At 37.6% G+C, this 20,470-nt stretch overlaps 1 protein-coding gene across 5 annotated transcripts in view; it reads left to right on the top strand.

The window, feature by feature from the left end:
* The window catches only part of LOC127450642 (brain-specific angiogenesis inhibitor 1-associated protein 2-like), a 165,509-nt gene that overhangs the window by 23,963 nt on the left and 121,076 nt on the right, over positions 1-20,470 (top strand). The window lies entirely within an intron of this gene.

The following is a 20,470-nucleotide window of genomic DNA, read 5'->3' on the forward strand; positions in this document are numbered from 1 at the left end:
TGCCAACAACCAAGAAAAACTGTGTCCAGGTGTACCTAGGAGAATTGGTGCTGTTTTGAAGGCAGAGGTGGCCACACTAAATATTGATTTAGCTTTTTTTATGTTTACTGGACTTTGTATGACATTAAGTGATAAATGAAAACTATTAAAACTAAGATGTGATTTTCATCAAAAAAAAGGTTGAACCACTGCACTAGATGGACGTCTTTGATCGTTCCGATGTGCGCTGCGATTTAAGAGCACTACAAGCTCTTAAAACATCTCATTCTGCTGCTGTCACTGACTGAGAGAAACACGTGCCATTCTGTGTGTAAACAAACACAGAACATGTGAGATGTCGCTCCTGTGAAGACCAGCGTCTATGCTATGGCCTGTTGAAGCTGGATGAAGCACCCAGCACCAGCATAGATTGTATTACGTTTGCATATTCAGAACATTTCAATGTGGATTGTATGTTTTCGGCTGATATCAGTGTGGATTGTGTGTTTTTGGCTCATATCAGAGTGGATTGCTTGCAAACCAGTCACCATATGATTCAAGCTTTGCAAAGGAACTGTTACTGAATGAGAATTATTAAAGATTGGGCAGTTAAAAACTCTATTGGACCCAACGCAAAAAGGAGTAAGGAGTTTCATTCACAAGTATTTCAAATGTCATGACAGTTATAGTTAAGGTGCTGCTGTGCTTAATGTATTTGGATGCAATGTATTGGGTGTATGTTATGTGTAAATCCTGAAATTTAGTTTTATAATGTTGTGGAGCTTGTTAATTTTCTTACAGTTGAGTTTCAAATGTCTGTATTGGAGCGGCTGCACAGTGTTAGCCAATCAGAACAGTGGGCATTTACATTGAAGTTTTAAAGAGCCAGATAGCTTAAAACCGAGCGTTTTAGACAGAGGGCCAGAGACAGGGTGGAAATTGATTGTTACTAAATTATGACTGTTTTGGTGCAAAAAAAAAACCAAAAAAAAAAAACCAACTTTACCAACATTTATAAGTGGACTCAAGGAAGATAATAAAAATAGAGTATGTTATGACCCCTTTAACACTAGAGGCACTACAACAACTGTGTGTTTTATTCACTTTTAATTTTTCAACTGTTCAAATGTCACAATGCATGTAAATGTAATGAAATTTTACAGTGTGGGGCATAAACATTTAACTGCAGCATATAACTTGTAAAAGTGTAGCAAAGTGCACTTTAATAAGAAAAATCCGTGATCAGATCTGTATCGGCCGATCTTAGTATTAAAAAATTGGAGATCGGTATCTGCCTCAAATTTCCTGATCGGTGCACAACTAGAGTTGGACTTTGGACTCCGAAATATGTGGTTCGAGACCAGTCAAGCACACAAGCTGACACGTGAGACAAGAGTGTCATAGAAGCAACTCAAGATGACGTGGTTGCTTCAGAAAATGTGCTTTTCATTTCGCATTTTGTTTTTGGAAACTCGGTTAGGTTTAGGCATTGGTTAAGGCTTGTAAAGATGCGTGTCTACTTCTCATTTGATTTTCAAATTTTACATCACTAATGGTTAGGTTTAAGGTTAGGGAGGTATGTTTTATTTATTAAAACCTACATTTGATATTCACCTTAAACTCTTCTCTTTACAACATCATTTGACGCGCTTTTGGCGCCCCCCGATATAAATTTTACTGGGAAACTGCAGCCAAATGTGTAATAAGCCACGTAATTTTGTTTTGCAAAAATGTTGCCACGTTCACGTAATGTTCATGTTTCTCGTCATTCAGCCTGAACTAGAGATTGAAACTGAGATAAGATTTGTATTGCATATTGAAAGTAAGCCAGTTGCCATCTGCTCAGAAAGGGAGAAAGAGATGATCCCGATCATATTGGCCACTTGATGTGACTAAGGCAAGGGTCTGATGGAGGGTAGGAACAGTGGGCTGGTTATTACACAGAAAGAGTTGCTATACTGCAACTCCATACATTCTTTACTGATTGCACACAGCATGTGCTGCATCTGCCAAGAGGTTTGCACAGACTTCTGCCGCATTACATTAGCACTGCTGGCATGTTGTCAATGACACAACCAGCTGTTGTTGGGTTCTGATCATTTGTAGTGTCAATCATTTATTAAGGGTCAAAAAAACACATTACTGAAATTTAAAGAACCTCCTAACTTGATTTTTGATGTTAGGAGAAACTTCCTTAATGTAAAGAACATTTTCAGTGATGATAAACAATAATTTCTTATGATAAAAATGTGTCTCTCTACTGTATCTTTAATACGTTCTTGTGCTAAAAACAATGGGCAATGGATTAATCAGAAGGAAAGATTATAGGCGTATGAACTCCCATACATGGTTGCTAATGTTCATGCTCATATGTCCTGCCTCCAGATTAATCTAATTGGTCCATTGCTTTAAAACTGACATTTGTTTAAACTATTGCTGTGTAAAAATGTGACTATTTATTTTTTTATTTATTTATTTTTTTTTTTTTATAGCTTTGTAATTCTTTTTATTTTGTTTATTTTTTATTGTTAGTATATGTAAACATTTGCTCGGCAGACTTTTTTATTTTTATATTATTGCTATTTTTCTTTTAAGATGCTATGTCACTCATGTTCAATGTCTTTCCTAATTAAATTGTTTTGCTTGGAATAAGTAAGATTTACATAACATACTGTATAAGGAACAGTCATCCAGTCTTGATCGCATAAGAAACAGATAGGGTGATCATCACCCCAACGTGATTGTTTTGCAATAATGACTGGTTGATTGTACATCAGGCACATGCCGTGGGCTTTGAGACTGGGCAAGCATCAAAGGCCTTGTTAAGACTGCCTCTAAAAATCAGATTTTTTGCATATCCAGACTGTATCCAGATGAGTTTTTGATGGTCTGGACAGCAAAAAAACACATTAAATCAGATTTTTCCGAATCCGATTCGAACCACATCGGGAAGTGATTTCAAATGCGATTTTGAAATGTGTCTTTTTTTTTTTTTTTAGATGCGTCTCAGTCCGGACGCTCTGGCTGCTCAAATCGGATTTCAAATGGTCTTTTGCATCATTCTTAACGCAACACACAACGATGACGTCAAAAATCTGTGGCTGCAGCACGGAACATCACAGTATTTACCAGTCTCCTCCGTCGCTGAGTTTTTCCTTGTACGACGGAGGAGTTCTGCACCGCGACTGGACAGGGCGCTTATTTGGACAGCGAGATGCACCTCCATTTTTCCCGCATCTGTTTTGAAAGCATCATCACGTGGGTACGCCTACGCCGTTACCAAAGCAACCCATGCAGATAGGTTGGTTATGTCTGAACGCGCAAATCTGATTTGATCACTTGCAATTAATAGTGCGGACGGTCTGCCTGAAAAGATCTGATTTGAGAAAAAATCCGATTTGGCTGCAGTCTGAACATAGCCAAAGAGTTTTAATACACATTATTAAACGCTGTGCCCAAAACGCATTATACAGGTGAGTAACGTCGCGGAAATGTTATAGAAGTAAATTGTTGCCTTGGAACCCACCAGTCATTGGAAATAATGATGTCACCGTGGTGAACTTTATGACCAATTTTTTTTAAATTCAGGAAAGTAATATTACTCATATCACACAAATTAAAGATTGTCATATTGAGCCGAGCGTGTTTTTGTCATACAATGAACCATAGTGCCAGAAGAGCTTGTTTTGCCAGTTACTAGCAGGATATGTTTCAACATCATAGGCCTCACACGTCTCTCTTCCCACAGTTCAGAAACACTGGAATGGACAGCAGCAATTTACTAATCTGTCCACCAAAGACAACAATCTTAATCTGAATGAATAAGGCAAATGTAATGTAGACATGTCATCCCCACAAAAGTCTAGCCTATCAGATTGCGTGACTGAAGGAAGGAGCTTCTGACTGGCTTACTCATTTGGGTAAGCATGCTTACCTTGGTCATTTGTAGTAGCGGGCGTGATTTGAATTTGAATGAATGTACAGTGTTGAATGAAAGGGTGGTAAACAATGCTTTGAATCAGAGAAAGCATTACATAAAGTGCTCATACCGGAGGGTAGCACCAAAGCAAATAAATGAATAACTGTCTGTACTGCTCAACTGAGATGAAAGATGACTAATTTGAATGAAAACCGTAGTTAAATTAACAATTAAATTTAAATATTTCATAGTGTCATTTTTCTTTTCACCCTTCTGTTAGATAAGCACTGCTTACCTTGCTTATATGCAGGGTTGGGAGGGTTACTTTTGAAATGTATTCCACTACAGATTACAGAATACATGCTGTAAAATGTAATTTGTAACGTATTCCATTAGATTACTCAAGGTCAGTAACGTATTCTAAATAATTTGGATTACTTCTTCAGCACTGGTAGATTTTTTCACTTGTTTTGACTATAAAAACTCTGCCAGTACAGTAAGACAAAATACACATTTTAAAAATACATCCTCTGAAAAACCGAAATATCTTATGCGGTGTTGTTTCTAAAACAAGATCAATCAAATTGATCTTGTTTTAAGGATTTTTAGATATTTTTACAGGAAAACAATACAAACATATTATCAAGAATACGATTTTTGCCTAAATATCAAAGGTCTTACTTGAAAAAAGAAATTATGATCCAACATGAGTTTTCTTGATAAAAAAATATGATCGTGCCTGGTAACGTGCATGTAAAATGGCTAAATAGCATTTTAGTTTAGCGTAAAGCGGACAATTTACACAAGGTTTATTTCTATTTCTTCTGCTCCAAACTTACTTCAAACTTACTTCTCTGTCTGCTTGTATGAATGTAACACATCATAAGAAAGTGTTTCACCGCTGTTCAAATGCACTTTGGATCGCATCATTTATATGTATAAATGTTTTCCATCTGAAAGGACTAAATATTAAATGAAACAAATGACAATAAAATTCAAAGTAATCTCTTCAGTAATCAAAATACTTTTTGAATGTAACTGTATTCTAATTACCAATGATTTAAATTGTAACTGTAGTGAAATACAGTTACTTATATTTTGTATTTTAAATACGTAATCCTGTTACATGTATTCCGTTACTCCCCAACTCTGCTTATATGCATGGCATGTCCCTGTTGTACATTAATCAAGCTTATTACAGGACTGCTTGCCAAATAAATGGATTGAAATATTGATTTGAGTTTTTGTTTTTGATGTGAGATGGGAGAGAGTCTGAAAGACATGTAACCAGTACAGATACGGAAGAAATCCCTTGCCTGAATCTTTTAGCTCGCAATGGCATGATTTACCAATAAGAATCAAGAATTCCAGGGAGGTGGTTAATTAAATGTTATAACATTTCATTTTATTTCATTTATTTTGGCATTTATACAATTCAGGACAGTTCAATAAACCAAGCTTTATCTCTTAAAAACTGCAGAAAAGGAATACGCTGAAGCAAAAGCATATAATGCCTATCCTTTTTACCTCTCCATTTAGGTATTCGCTCCTCAATGTTTCCATCAACATTCCATTTTCAAAACTTATAAGAAAAAATCAAATAACATGCAGAGTGTGGAGAAATCCCCCTCACAAAATAAGTTAATCTAAAACCTTTGGTCTGATGCTCAAAGTTACTTGCTAATGAGAACAAAGTAATTAATATCTGCAATAATGTCTTGTCTCTCCTCTCAGCCCCTCTCTGGCCTCATTTCCTATTAAATGTTTTTTGGAGTGGTTTAAAGGTTCGGAAAGCATGCAGTAAGTCCCTACTAACTGACAGATATCACTGAAATTGTTGTCTTGAGGTATAACTTCTGTCTCTATGACAGCCCTAGGCTTCATAAACAGCATAAAATAATACTCTGACTGTGAGAAGATAATATTTTTTATCCAATCAATTGATTGAGGCGCTTATTGTCTGCCATTTTATTTTGAATGTTTAGGTTGTGTGGTCTGTGATCATGTTTTTATTAAAGAATAACCCATTGTTGTTCCCCATGAATGAAGTTGCCTTGTTTTTTTTCTCTTAACAATCACCAAACCTTCATACCTGATCATGTCTACTTGAATGCATTTTGAGCACTAGTCATGACTTGATTGGTAGGCGGTCGGTGTAATTTTTTTAACCTTACGATTTAAGAGAGGGCTCAGGCGATCCCTCTTGTCTTACCCCAGATTATTCAGACTTTCATGTTTTTAGAAAGGTTGTGGGGAAAGACTGCATGAAATCAAAATGAAATGGCTTTTAGTCCACGTCTGTTTGTTTTAAGGTTATGTATGCTAACTCCTAACAGTTGACTTTAGCTTATTTCCAAATGACACAATACACACTGTGCACTTCCACTAGGGAATATGCTGCAATCTACTTATGTATGAATTGCAAAGTGTAGTAACGTCTCGAATGGAACACTTATGTTTTTTTTACTACATAGAAGCATTCGGAAGTGACGTTTCAAACGTTCACATTGTGTTACCACGAGCTTTAGCGTGTTAGCAAACCTCAGTCCAACACTTGTATCTTAAAAAACAGACTTCACACTGAGTGAGGTAATAATAAAGCATTGTAATTTACAAGATGCTATCTTCACAAAAGTCCATTGGGTGCATGAAGTGTCCTGCATTCCAAGTTTTGTTGCAGATGCTAACTCGACCCATTAACACCCGTGTTAAAGCTCAATGGCAAATTTTTTTTTTATTTTTTTTTTTACATTGATTAACTAGACTTAGATTCTCTGTCACAGTTTTTGCCATCACTTTCTTGCCTTGTCACTGAAGTGTAGGTGTTGTACATGTCCCCTCCCCTTACAGAGAGTCAGGAATAACCAAGCTCCCAGACAAGTGCATGGTGGCCTCATATTCCAATTAGCTCTTGCAATTAGGCTGGCAGATGTAGCACACGAGGACTGGGATGATAAAATTAGCAACACTGTCAGAACATAGAAAATAAACCACATAAACCCCACCCACGCCCTGTGACCACGCTTGGCTCTCACACATGTGATTCATGAGTTCAAGGTGCTAGCATTACACATAGCAAATTACACCTAGCTTTAGCATAACTGGAAGCTTTTTTCAGCGCTTGCTTAATGGTGTTTGCATAAGAGTGTAGTATGTTTTGTGGGTATTGAAATGCTATTTGTGCCTCCAAAGCATTGATGTGGGACATTTACATGGGAATGCTATAGAACAGTAATGAAGTTGGTACCAGTTGAATGGTGTGTTCCAAAACCTAGTAAGCTGCCTAGTTAGTGCTCCTATTTGGAGTGCACTACATAGGCGGGAACTTCATGTGCCATAGTGGCACATGATGGCACACACAGCGCTCTTCATGAGAAGTGTACGGGAGACTCAATTCACTATTGATCAATTCCAATAGAGTTTGACATTAGCATGTTGATATGCTAACAAAATGATCCTCCGCCTAAAAATATATGGCACACACAATTGATAAAATTCACAATTCATTAAATTAATCTGTCAATTTGTAGAAGCTAACAAAATTAGGCAGATGCCAACATGGACAGGTTGCTTGAAATGCCCTATATATTATATTTACAACATGTGCGTGGTTTGTGAATGGCATAGCAGGTAAAGACATTTTCCAACAAAAAGAATATAAAAACACTTAGTAGCCTACATGAAAACATCAAAATGTATCATGACATAACCATGTTAGGTAACCATGTACCTTTACCTGAGGGCACAATGTTAATACAATGGTATATGAATAAGTGAATCATATAGTGAAATACCATAATAGTACCATGGTATTCTTTGAATTACCTTGAAGCATCATGTAAATTCAATTGTAAATGAATATGATAATCATATATTAAATTACCATGGTATTCTTTGTACTTTGTACTTTGTACCTTTACCTGAGGGCACAATGTTAATACAATGGTATATGAATAAGTGAATCATATAGTGAAATACCATAATAGTACCATGGTATTCTTTGAATTACTTTGAAGCACCCTGTAAATACAAAATAGTACATATATATTGTAATTGTATCTCAAACAGGTTTGGGAAGGTTACTTTTGAAATGTATTCCACTACAGATTACAGAATACATGCTGTAAAATGTAATTTGTAAAGTATTCCGTTAGATTACTCAAGGTCAGTAACGTATTCTAAATACTTTGGATTACTTCTTCAGCACTGGTAGATTTTTTCACTTGTTTTGACTATAAAAGCTCTGCCAGTACAGTAAGACAAAATACACATTAAAAATACATTCTCTGAAAAACCGAAATATCTTATGCGGTGTTGTTTCTAAAACAAGATAAATCTAACTGATCTTGTTTTAAGGATTTTTAGATATTTTTACAGGAAAACAATACAAAAATTATCAAGAATAAGATTTTTGCCCTAATATCAAAGGTCTTACTAGTAAAAAGAAATTATGATCCAACGTGAATTTTCTTGATTAAAAAAAATATGATCGTGCCTGGTAACGTGCATGTAAAATGGCTTGAAATAGCATTTTAGCTTAGCGTAAAGCGGACAATTTACACAAGGTTTATTTCTATTTCTTCTGCTCCAAACTTACTTACTTCTCTGTCTGCTCGTATGAATGTAACACATTATAAGAAAGTGTTTCACCGCTGTTCAAATGCACTTTGGATCGCATCATTTATATGTATAAATGTTTTCCATCTGAAAGGACTAAATATTAAATGAAACAAATGACAATAAAATGCAAAGTAATATCTTCAGTAATCAAAATACTTTTTGAATGTAACTATTCTAAATACCAATTATTTAAGTTGTTACTGTAGTGGAATACAGTTACTTATATTTTGTATTTTAAATACGTAATCCCGTTACATGTATTCTGTTACTCCCCAACCCTGATCTCAAAGTGTCATGGTATTACCATCTGATACCAACAGATATCACATTGTTATTGCCAAGACGTGCTCACACACACACGAAATTTGGCCTCTGATCAGACGCTTTTAGTACATACAGAAATAGAATGGCTAGATAAAGAATTACAGGATAAGATGAATAGTAAATGTATAGTATGTGTTTTTATACAGGAATGTGCAAAGGAAATTGTTCAAATGGGAATGGGTTTGTAGAGGTAGTAGTATAAATATGAAAAAATAAAATTTAAAAATATTTATTTTTCATTTCGAACACATGGGTTTGTATAGGTAGCATGTATAAATATCATTTTACATGTTTTTTTTTTTTTTTAACATGCACATTACTTATTGCACCATACTGTACACTTGTATACTGTATTGCACTATACTGTACAATGGCTTAGATATCATGTGATTAGTATTTTAGATGCTTTGTCAATGACAGAATGCACTGTGCTTCTGGTTAAGAGAAGCTTAAATATTGCAAGCTTAGGGTACGTTTACACGACAACAATATACTAAAAACGGAAATGTTTTTGAAAAGTTTCGCGTACAGACGACAACGTTGTTAAAACGATCCCAGTTCACACGGATCCGCGAAAACGACTAAAATTGCTGTATTATGCATGCCAGGCCAGTAGTTGGCGATTTCTTTACAATTGACGCACAACGCGCCTGCGCACGAGCATTCTTCCACAGAGCGGTGAATACAAACAATGAAGATGGCGATCGCTGGTCGTAGTAGTGATGCAGTAAATCTACACTTTGCTGGAGAAGTGTCAATAAACTCAATCTTGAGCAGCACAAACACAGTCCTGTAGTCCGCCATTGTGGTTTTGAATGTCTTGCACGTTGTTTTGAAGTACTCGCGCGCATGCCTATAGGCTGAACACGTAATACACGTCCGCATGACGTCATCGTTTTCGCAAATTCGCGTTTTTGCACTTTGAAACCTGTTTTCAAAAGTTTGCGTTTTCAGGCACCAAAATGCCGTTGTCGTGTAAACGAACAGCCAAAATGCATAAGTTTTCCATTTTTAGTTGAAAACGTTGTCATGTAAACGGCCCCTTAGCTTAACTCATTTTTTTGTTTAGTAGATGGTAGCTTAGCTAGCAAAATGTTTTAAGTAGCTTGCCCAACACGGCAAAGGGATCAGGATCTTGTTTCACTCTGTAGGGGTTTGTTTTGTAATAATGACTGGTTGACTGTATGTTATCCTGTTTATTATATGGCTTTCTACCGTTAAATAATAAAATGGACATTAAATTGATTTTAGATTAAATTAATTTACTATGCGAGAAGAAAGAGACCACTGAGTCTCCAGAAACAGCTGAGTTCGACCTCCGGATTGCATCTGGATTTATAAGGTGTTATTGCAAAGATAACCGTCTGACTGCTCATTATCCCACTGATTACTTGGCAAATTAATAAATTAACATGAAATCTTGTATTAAACATGAAATAAGTACATTAAATATTGACTTTAGTTGAAATAATTTTATTAGCTTTCTTGTAAAGATTGCATAGTGATACGAGAAGTAGGAGGGATGACTCACAATATCCAGATGATTGGTGAAAAGACAGTTTATCCCCGGAAGTGTAGTCATTATTCAGAAATATTAGAGCGCTGGAAGGCTCATTTGACCAATCAGAATCAAGTATTTCAGAGAACTGTATAATAATGCAGTATATTGTTGACCCCATGTAGTTCATGGTAATATTTGTAAATATTATGTTTGATTTTAAGGACTTTTTTGTTTACTTTTAATTTTGGTACTGTGTTGAGTTACCACTTCATGTCCGATGTAAAATCTTGATCTTGAAGCAAATGCAGTCGAAAATTGTTGCCTCAGTGGCTGTTTGGACAGAACATGTTAAAAACGCTAGACAGTGAATGAAACCGAAGGCAGATGTCTCAACTAGTTTTTTAAAAGTTAAAGTTCTTTCAAATTGACACGACATCTAAAATGCAGTACTAATGTGCAAGACGTGGTGTGATGGTCAAAAATGCCTGCCTACAGCATATTTACAGATAACTGTGCAGACGGCCACTCAAAAGGAAAAGTGTGCTGCCTACCTTTTTGAAACATATGATGCCTGCTATCTAGGTGGACAGCTCAACAGTTTTTGGAGCAGAGTCTACTTCATAACTGTTCTAACATTTCTACGTCAATGTTGCCTGGTTTTGCTCTTGACTGTGGGAGTGTGTGCCATAAGGCCGCAGACCTGGTCTCGCTTAACCGTTATATAAACCACTTACATGTAGCGCCTGGCTCTTCACATCTCTACCTCTTCATTGTATTTCATTTCTCTTTCTCTCGCTCTTTCCCTTGCACTCACGTTATGAGGATGTCGACAGGATGTTTTTAATGAGGTGTGCTGGTAGGGCGTTATTGAGGATTCAGCGAGGGAATAGAGTAGGAGAGGGAAAGAAACAGTTAGTGGTCAGGTAAAGAAAGACACCCTTGAAAAATCCCTTGAAATGAAGTCTTTCATCCTTCAGAAAGAACTGTACACCTCAGTGTCAATGCATCCATGTGCACTCGCCACATATCATCTCCTCCCAGAACATTTCATACTCTCTCTTTTTGCTGTGTCGAAGCCTGCAGACTGGCATTATGACATGAAAAGCGCCCCTATAAAAATGCTATTATTTAGATTAAAGACCCCATGAAATCAAAATTGGGGTTTTGTGTCTTTTTAATTCACTTCTATTAGCTTTAAAACCATTTATGTGCTACTGTACTAATATATTGATGATTCATGTTGCGTTACACAGATTTTGGTCCAACAAAATGTGAGGGAAGTTGAATATGTCCAATATGTGCAATATGTCCTTCCCAAACTTCCAATTTTAAAAGGAAATATGTCAATACAGGACAGAAAACAATGCTCTTTAAACAACTTTATTAGGGTCTTTATTAGGGATGCACCGATGCCACTTTATCTCTTCCGATTTCGATATCTGAAATCTCAGTGTCAGCTGATCCCGATCCGATACCAGTGTTGTTGTTTTTTGCATATCAGTTTAAAATATCTTTACCTCATAGTGTGGAACTAATTTGGGGTACTCATGTACAGAAACACAAACTTCTAACTACATTATTTCAATATAAATGTATTGCTTATTAAGAAACTTTATTGTTAACTAGTCTACTGGATAATGTAGCAGCAAAATGAACCGTAATTCCAGTGAAAGTCTTCAGTAGAAAAGAAACCAGTTTTCTTTTGAATTTTTTCTTCAACTTATATCTGTACTATAAACTGTTCAATTCAGTTGTAAGATATCAATCCATTTTGAACCCATTCAACTTAAATATTGTTATAATTTGTAAACAAATAATATTTATTATTATTATTATTATAGAATTTTATAAAGTTAAAATACAACAGTAATGGCCTATATTTCAGTAGTGCACCTTTAACTTTAAAACCCTCTGGCTTTTAAAACGATCGGAACTCAGTTTTGTCCACACAGCTCAGTGGTAAAAGACGCTGGCTACCACCCCTGGGGTTCACCAGTTTTCTAGTTTGAATCCCAGGGTGTGCCGAGTAACTCCAGCCAGGTCTCCTAAGCAACAAAATTGGCCCGGTTGCTAGGGAGGGTAGAGTCACATGGGGTAACCTCCTCGTGGTCACTATAATGTGGTTCGTTCTCTGTGGGGCACGTGGTGAGTTGAGCGTGGATGCCGCGGTGGATGGCGTGAAGCCTCGTGTCTCTGTGGAAACGCGCTTGTAACACTTCTCAATGAAAGGTAGGCATTTTATTCTCTTCACTGCAGCAGATACACTCTTTCAGGGTTTTCACTCCGTTCAGTAATTTACTCTCAAAAATAAACAAACTTCACAAAACACTCAGTAGCTTCAACATGAAATGGAAACAGTTTGACAATGCTGCACATTTGTCTCTCTCTCTCTCTCTCTCTCTCTCTCTCTCTCTCGTCTACTTGCAGTGTGGCTCTTTATGCCGCTCTCCCTGTGCTCACTGAAATTAGAGACAGGTGTTAGACATAATTTAGCTCAGGTGTAAGCGCCCTTACCGCTTTCTCTCTCTCCGGAGAGATGCTTGACCACGCCCCCGCTGCCACAGCGCTCAACGAGCCACGTGATGAGATGCGCTGGTTGGCGGTCTCGGACGCGGAGGCAACTGGGATTCGTCCTCCACAACCTGGATTGAGGTGAATCACTACGCGACCACGAGGACTTAAAAGTGCATTGGGAATTGGGCATTCCAAATTGGGTGAAAAAGGTGAAAAATCCCCAACAGAAATTTTTCCGGTGCCATTCTAAATGCATATTATAAGTGAACCGAACTATTGACCATCTACATCTAAGATGTTGTTCGTGTGGAGTGCTCGCATATTAAAATAACTGCAAGCTCTGAGGGCTAAAAATAGCTGCAACCACCTCTGCACGTGCAATGTAATTGTATCAACAGAGCAGCGCCATTCACTAACGCGCTGCATATGCATACTATATATTTACTTATAAACACAGCCTTTTGCGATTTCACAAAGCTATCGCACGTTTTCAAGTGGCTTTCAATAAAATGCATGTGCCATATGGACTACTTTAATGTTGCTTTTATGGTTCTTTTATGTCAGTTTTGTAGCTTGACCGTAACAAACATGACTAACACACAGTATTGGATTTGGATCGGGCTCAATGGACTGATACCCGATCCGTCTAAAAACATCAGTATCGGAACCAAAACTGATCCAGGTATTGGATTGGTCCATCCTTAGTCTTTATTGAATATCTATTTTTGTGTATTGTTTTTCTTAAATCTTAATGGATTGAGCTCCTGGGGTGACTGATTTTGCTGAGGCACTGCCGCCTGCTCTTCATCTTTGTGACTCTGAGTGTGGAAGAAACAGGAAGCTGACCTGTGACATCGGATCCACTGAAACTTGGGGAACGTCTTGTTTCTCTGCCATAGTAGTGACAATGAGTGTGTTTACTATCAAAAATCAGCCAAAAAACAGACAATGTGTGAAACCCTTGTTTACATGAGATTTGAAGTCATCGAGTTATTCTTTGCTTTTGATGTCAAAAACATTAACAAGCCTGCGCAAAACATTTGCGCATATAAGCCGGTGAGTATGCCGGTAAAGGTGTTTTACGTAGCGTGAAATCAGGGTAATGGACAAAAATATATCTGTGTTGATCATTTTTTGCATAAACCATTTATGACGCAGCCCAATAAAGGAAAATCTTTTAAATGGATCATAAAATTAAAAATAAAATTTTCCTTGATATTTAGACATATAAGAGGTAACTGTACTATAAAAATAGTGTATATTTCAGAACTCAAATCTTCCTCCCCAGTCTAAAAAAGCATTTATAGTTCTCACTCTATTGAAACGCCTAATTTGTAAACTGTGTGCTTGATGTCATGAGACATTTGCTCAGTTTTATTTACACACCCCAGAACATGTCATCTCAACCTTGGCCCCGCCCACTGGCCCAGTTTGCCCCCCACTTTGACCGTTTGGATGCGTTTTTTGCTGATCTGCGCCTCAGTGCACCAATGTGTGTGTGTCATGTTTCACCGTGCTATGAACTGTGTATGTGCGGCTAAGATCAGCATGTACTGTTTGTGAATCAGTCATAATATGATTCAAGCTTTGCAAAGTAACTGTTATTGAAGAAGAATGTGACCGTTAAAAACACTTGGACTTGACAGCAAAACCGTGAGTAGTATTTCATTCATGAATATTTCAAATGTTATGACTGTTTGATAGTTATGGTGCTGAGTGTTAACGGTTGTGCTTTAGTGAAGTTTAATATATTCTGATGCATTGTATTGGATGTGCGTTATGTGTAAACCCTGAAATTTTGTTTTATAATGTTGTGGAGAGAAATTACCACACACGTTGTTGTCTTAGTAAGCATAATGAGTGTAAGGACTTCATGTAAACATGCTCGAATGTCATCAAAGAAGTTTCCTGAACACTTCCCTTTCTTCCATTGGTGGATCAAACACATAGTTTTGTTGCAAACACACACATTTGTTGCCAAGGTTGCTAGGTTGCTGTAGCGTTTACATTTTTTAGCATAAATCAAGCTATGAATGGCTTACTTATAGAGTTGCGTCAGCTCATTTAGTTAGGATAGGAGAGAGTTTTTAACACAAAAAAATTAGACACTTCACCTTTAAGTAGTTGGGTGACTATTAATACCTGACCTAAATCATCTTGCTAGATTCAGCCCAGTCTTCCATTCCAAGCAGCCCAAAATGTTTTGACCTGGTATTTCTCAATCTGTTGCTAAGTTTTTGGCTTGTATTTGATGTAAATTACCATGGGCGGCGATAGGGGTAGGCTACCAAGGCTTAAGCCCCGAATCTTTTCAGTAAAGCCGTGAATGTTTTTATCATCTTGTAGTAATGTCAAAAGTACCTGCACTTTGGTTTCAAATTGATACTAAATATGAATATTTTTTAAGTAATAAGTTAATGATACCGGTCTTTCTGAAGTATAAAACCAAATACATACTCGATTCAGTACACCAGTGCTGTCTTAAAGGTGGCTGCTTTCAAACACTCATGCATATGTGCGAGCATGCAAGAAGAGTGCTCACGACTCACAATTGTGGCCCCGTGTCTGGTCAACATTCCTGTCTTGCGGAGATGTTGGAAACTGTGTTGAGTTGGTCCATCAAGATGCAGTAAGAGCCAAATATTTCGATTTACAGTGTAACCCTGAAAACAAAGACTAATAGTTATTTGCTTGAGGAATTTGCAAACTTAAAGTCATGAGCCAGGAAATTAACAACTCTTTAAGAAACAATTCCATGAAACTCGCAAACTTTGGCAAATCTACTATCTTTTTTTTCACTAATCACCTATTTAATCTATTTACAGCCTGATATCTTCTAAACTAACTGAAAACACCAGATGAAACAATAATAGGCTATTAAACTGTCAATTGTACACAAATGTGCATCGAATTACAGAAAGATGCAATGGGCAAAACATTTTATTTCTTTTTTTTATCACGTTTGTGTTAAAAAGAAGCAATTTCTGATCTTTGAGCATATCTGAGGCTGAAACAAAAGTTTGTGGGACCTTTTAGTTTCAGTTTCAGTAATATTTAAAGATTTACTATACTGTGTATACGACACCCCACAAATGTATCATTTAAAATTTCAATACAAAGTGTATTATATTCTGATATTTCATCAAAGGGTAGCCCCGTGTGTATTCATTCAAAGTCCAGATTTGTTACTATCTTTTATGGTAACACCACAGACTCCACAGTAACTCCACAGACAATAAAAAAAGTTTATATACAGTTGTGCTCAAAAGTTTGCCCTTGGAGAATTGGTAATATATGTACCATTTTTAAAGAAAACATGATTGAGCAGGCAAAACACATTTCTTTTATTTCTTATGGGATTCATATTCAACTGTAGGTTATAACAGAATTGCACAATCATAAAACAAAACATGGCAACAAAGAAAAAAATGAAATGACCCCTGTTCAAAAGTCTGCATTTAGTTCTTAGTACTGTGTATTGACCCCTTTAGCATCAATGACAGCATGCAGTCTTTTGTAATTGTTGTCTATGAGGCCCCAAATTCTTGCAGGTGGTATAGCTGCCCATTCATCTTGGCAAAATGCCTCCAGGTCATGCAAAGTCTTTGGTCGTCTTGCATGAACCGCACGTTTGAGATCTCCCCAGAGTGGCTCGATGATATTAAGGTCAGGAGACTGTGATGGCCACTCCAGAACCTTCACCTTTTTCTGCTGAAACCACTGGAGGGTCAACTTGGCCTTGTGCTTAGGGTCATTGTCATGCTGGAAAGTCCAAGAGCGTCCCATGCGCAGCTTTCGTGCAGAAGAATGCAAATTGTCTGCCAGTATTTTCTGATAACATGATGCATTCATCTTGCCATCAATTTTCACGAGATTCCCCGTGCCTTTAGAGCTCACACACCCCCAAAACATCAGTGAGCCACCACCATGCTTCACAGTGGAAATGGTATTCTTTTCACTATAGGCCTTGTTGATCCCTCTCTAAACATAGCGCTTATGGTTGTGACCATAAAGCTCTATTTTGGTCTCGTCACTCCAAATTACAGTGTGCCAGAAGCTGTGAGGCATGTCGAGGTGTTGTTGGGCATATTGTAACCGGGCTTTTTTGTGGCATTGGCACGGTAAAGGCTTCTTTCTGGCAGCTCGACCATGCAGCTCATTTGTGTTCAAGTATCATTGTATTGTTATCCTTGAAAAAAACCACACCGTCTTTTTCCAGAGCAGCCTGTATTTCTCCTGAGGTTTCCTGTGGGTTTTTCTTTGTATCCCGAACAATTCTTCTGGCAGTTGTGGCTGAAATCTTTCTTGGTCTACCTGACCTTGGCTTGGTATCAAAAGATCCCCAAATTTTCCACTTCTTAATAAGTGACTGAACAGTACTGACTGGCATTTTCAAGGCTTCGGATATCTTTTTATATCCTTTTCCATCTTTATAAATTTCCATTACCTTGTTACGCAGGTCTTTTGACAGTTCTTTTCTGCTCCCCATGGCTCAGTATCTAGCCTGCTCAGTGCATCCACGTGAGAGCTAACAAACTCATTGACTATTTACACACAGACACTAATTGCAATTTTAAAAGCCACAGGTGTGGGAAATTAACCTTTAATTGCCATTTAAACCTGTGTGTGTCACCTTGTGTGTCTGTAACACACCGTGTGTGTGTGTGTGTGTGTGTGTGTGTGTGTGTGTGTGTGTGTGTGTGTGTGTGTGTGTGTGTGTGTGTGTACACACACACACACACACACACACACACACATATATGTATATATATAAAACAAACACTGGCGGCCAAAAGTTTGGAATAATGTACAGATTTTGCACTTATGGAAAGAAATTGGTACTTTTAATTCACCAAAGTGGCATTCAACTGATCACAATATATAGTCAGGACATTAATAACATGAAAAATTACTATTACAATTCTAAAAAAATTTCAGAACTTCTTAAACTACTTAAAAGAGTTCTCATCAAAAAATCCTCCACGTGCAGCAATGAGAGCTTTGCAGATCCTTGATATTCTAGTTGTCAGTTTGTCCAGATACTCAGGTGACATTTCACCCCACACTTCCTGTAGCACTTGGCATAGATGTGTCTGTCTTGTCGGGCACTTCTCACGCACCTTACAGTCTAGCTTATCCCACAAAAGCTCAATGGGGTTAAGATCCATAACACTCTTTTCCAATTATCTGTTGTCCAATGTCTGTTTCTTTGCCCACTCTAACCTTTTCTTTTTGTTTTTCTGTTTCAAAAGTGGCTATTTCTTTGCAATTCTTCCCATAAGGCCTGCACCCCTGAGTCTTCTCTTTACTGTTGTACATGAAACTGCTGTTGAGAGGGTAGAATGGTGCATTTCATTTACGTCAGAAGTCGGATGTTGGAGCTGAGAATGACGTCACACCCGAGTTGACCACGTCCCAGTACACAAGTCGGAAAACCAAGATGGACGCGTCCAGGCAAACCTTTGTTGTGCTTGCTCTTTCGGAATACAAATGGGGTGGGGGAAGTAGCCATTGTTAGCAATACCAGTCGATAAAAACACAAAGCGGTATTTTGCACAGATAATGCCAAAGTATCATGTCCACAGATAGAGGTTGTATAGTACTGTGTACACCACTGAGTTAATTGAGACACAGACAAACAAAGTGCTAATAAACAATATATTACTACTGTTTCACTTACTGTTGATGCGCTGAGCAGCCATTTTGGATTCCGAGTCGGGGTTGTTGCAGTTCCTCCGAGTTTCCATGTCAGAACTCCGACTTGAGGGGGCATTCCAGTTATAAGTTTCAACTGGGAACTCGGAATTTTCGAGTACAAATGGAACGCACCAGAATTCAATGAAGCTGTCAGCTGAGGACATGTGAGGTGTCTATTTCTCAAACTAGAGACTCTGATGTACTTATCCTCTTGTTTAGTTGTACATCTGCCCTTCCACATCTCTTTCTGTCCTTGTTAGAGCCAGTTGTCCTTTGTCTTTGAAGACTGTAGTGTACACCTTTGTATGAAATCTTTCTTCAAGCATTGTATAGCCTTCATTCCTCAAAACAATGATTGACTGAGTTTCTAGAGAAAGTGGTTTCTTTTTTGCCATTTTTGTCTAATCTTGGCAAATCTTTGGTAAATATTAATTGTGTGACGTACATTGAGTAAAGAAATTTGAATGAACTGATACATTCGTGTATATCTAAGAAAGGTTTTCTGGTTGTGCTGACATAAAATGACCATAAGTTGAATTTACTTGCTATGTATATATTTTTAGTAAATCCAACACACAATTTTTTTTTGTATATGTACATGTGAGTAAATTGCATATACGTATGCAAGTGTTTCATATATACATGCGTAAGTGAAGTTAGATTTACACCCTATGTGGCGCCTCATATAATTTTGAACCATTGTGATGGTTACTGTGAAATACTGGCTCGAGTTGGATTGTTTTTGAGTTTTATTTGGAGGAACTGCCGTAAGGTTTCTATGAAGTGTTAGAGGCTGCTGAAATGAGGATGTAGTTATCCGTGGTAAATTTCAGAGGAAGAAAGCAGGCTTTGCCAGTGGTGTTGTGCTGTCAGCTCCAGGACTTTGTTAACCCAAAGGCCCTGGCAGACTGTGGCTGCTCTAATTGGAGGAAGCCCTGGAGGGAAAGTGGATGGTGCTATGGGTGATATGACAGATGCCTGCTGGAGTGAGTATCACTGAAGGATTATAGGGTGGCCAAACGGTAAAGTGTTTATTTTGGTTGCTCTAGGAACGGAGCTTCCAGACAATTTGCCCTCCCCGCATCTGCACTCTTTTCACAAACACCAGACATACTTGCCATTCCTTAAATGTATGCACTGCCTGGCAGTAGAACAAGCCTAACACTTCAGAGGACAATATGTTCATTAACTCCTAATACATGCTCGGCAGATGAAGCGAGAGAAATGTATTTTATAAATATACATGTATTTGTTTTTGTTTTTTTACACAATATTTGTGTGTACTGTGTGTTTTTATGCTTATTTGAGCCTCGCACTGTTCCAGAAAGGTATCCCGCTTTACTTTTGACAGGCTGATAATTAGCCTAGCAACATGCTAATGCTATACCAAAGTTGTCTTAGCAAGTCAGTCCACTCGACAAGCCATATTTGGAACACTCTTGGGCAGGCTGGGCATTTTTCTATGTGAACAAGAAGCATACAAGTGCAGCTCCTATTCCAAAGAACAATTATTCTGATCAAAGAATAATTTTTTTTTTTTTTTAAATCAGCAGTAAAATATGACAACACTGGCATCATAATTGTGCTTCTTGACCTCAGATTACAAAAAAATAATAAATAAAATAACGACACACATTGGTTTGTCTAGCAAATGTGCATGCATGTTCTTGAGTTGATTGACAGGTGATGTCTGTATCTAAATGGTGATTTGCTCCTTTACCTGTAAGGCGGTACTTCCTTTTCTACATTCGTTGGGCATTCCAATTTCTCCCATTCATTTTAGTAGAAGTGTCACGTCTCTGTTAAATAGTCTCTGGCTAGACTCTATTTGAACAAATCGTGAGTCAAATCTCCCATTCGCTAGTGCTATTTGTGTGGTGGGCACGCCGCACAAAGTTGCTGCCTATGTAGAACAT

This window comes from Myxocyprinus asiaticus, chromosome 13, assembly GCF_019703515.2.
Source record: "Myxocyprinus asiaticus isolate MX2 ecotype Aquarium Trade chromosome 13, UBuf_Myxa_2, whole genome shotgun sequence".
Taxonomy (NCBI): Eukaryota; Metazoa; Chordata; class Actinopteri; order Cypriniformes; family Catostomidae; genus Myxocyprinus; species Myxocyprinus asiaticus.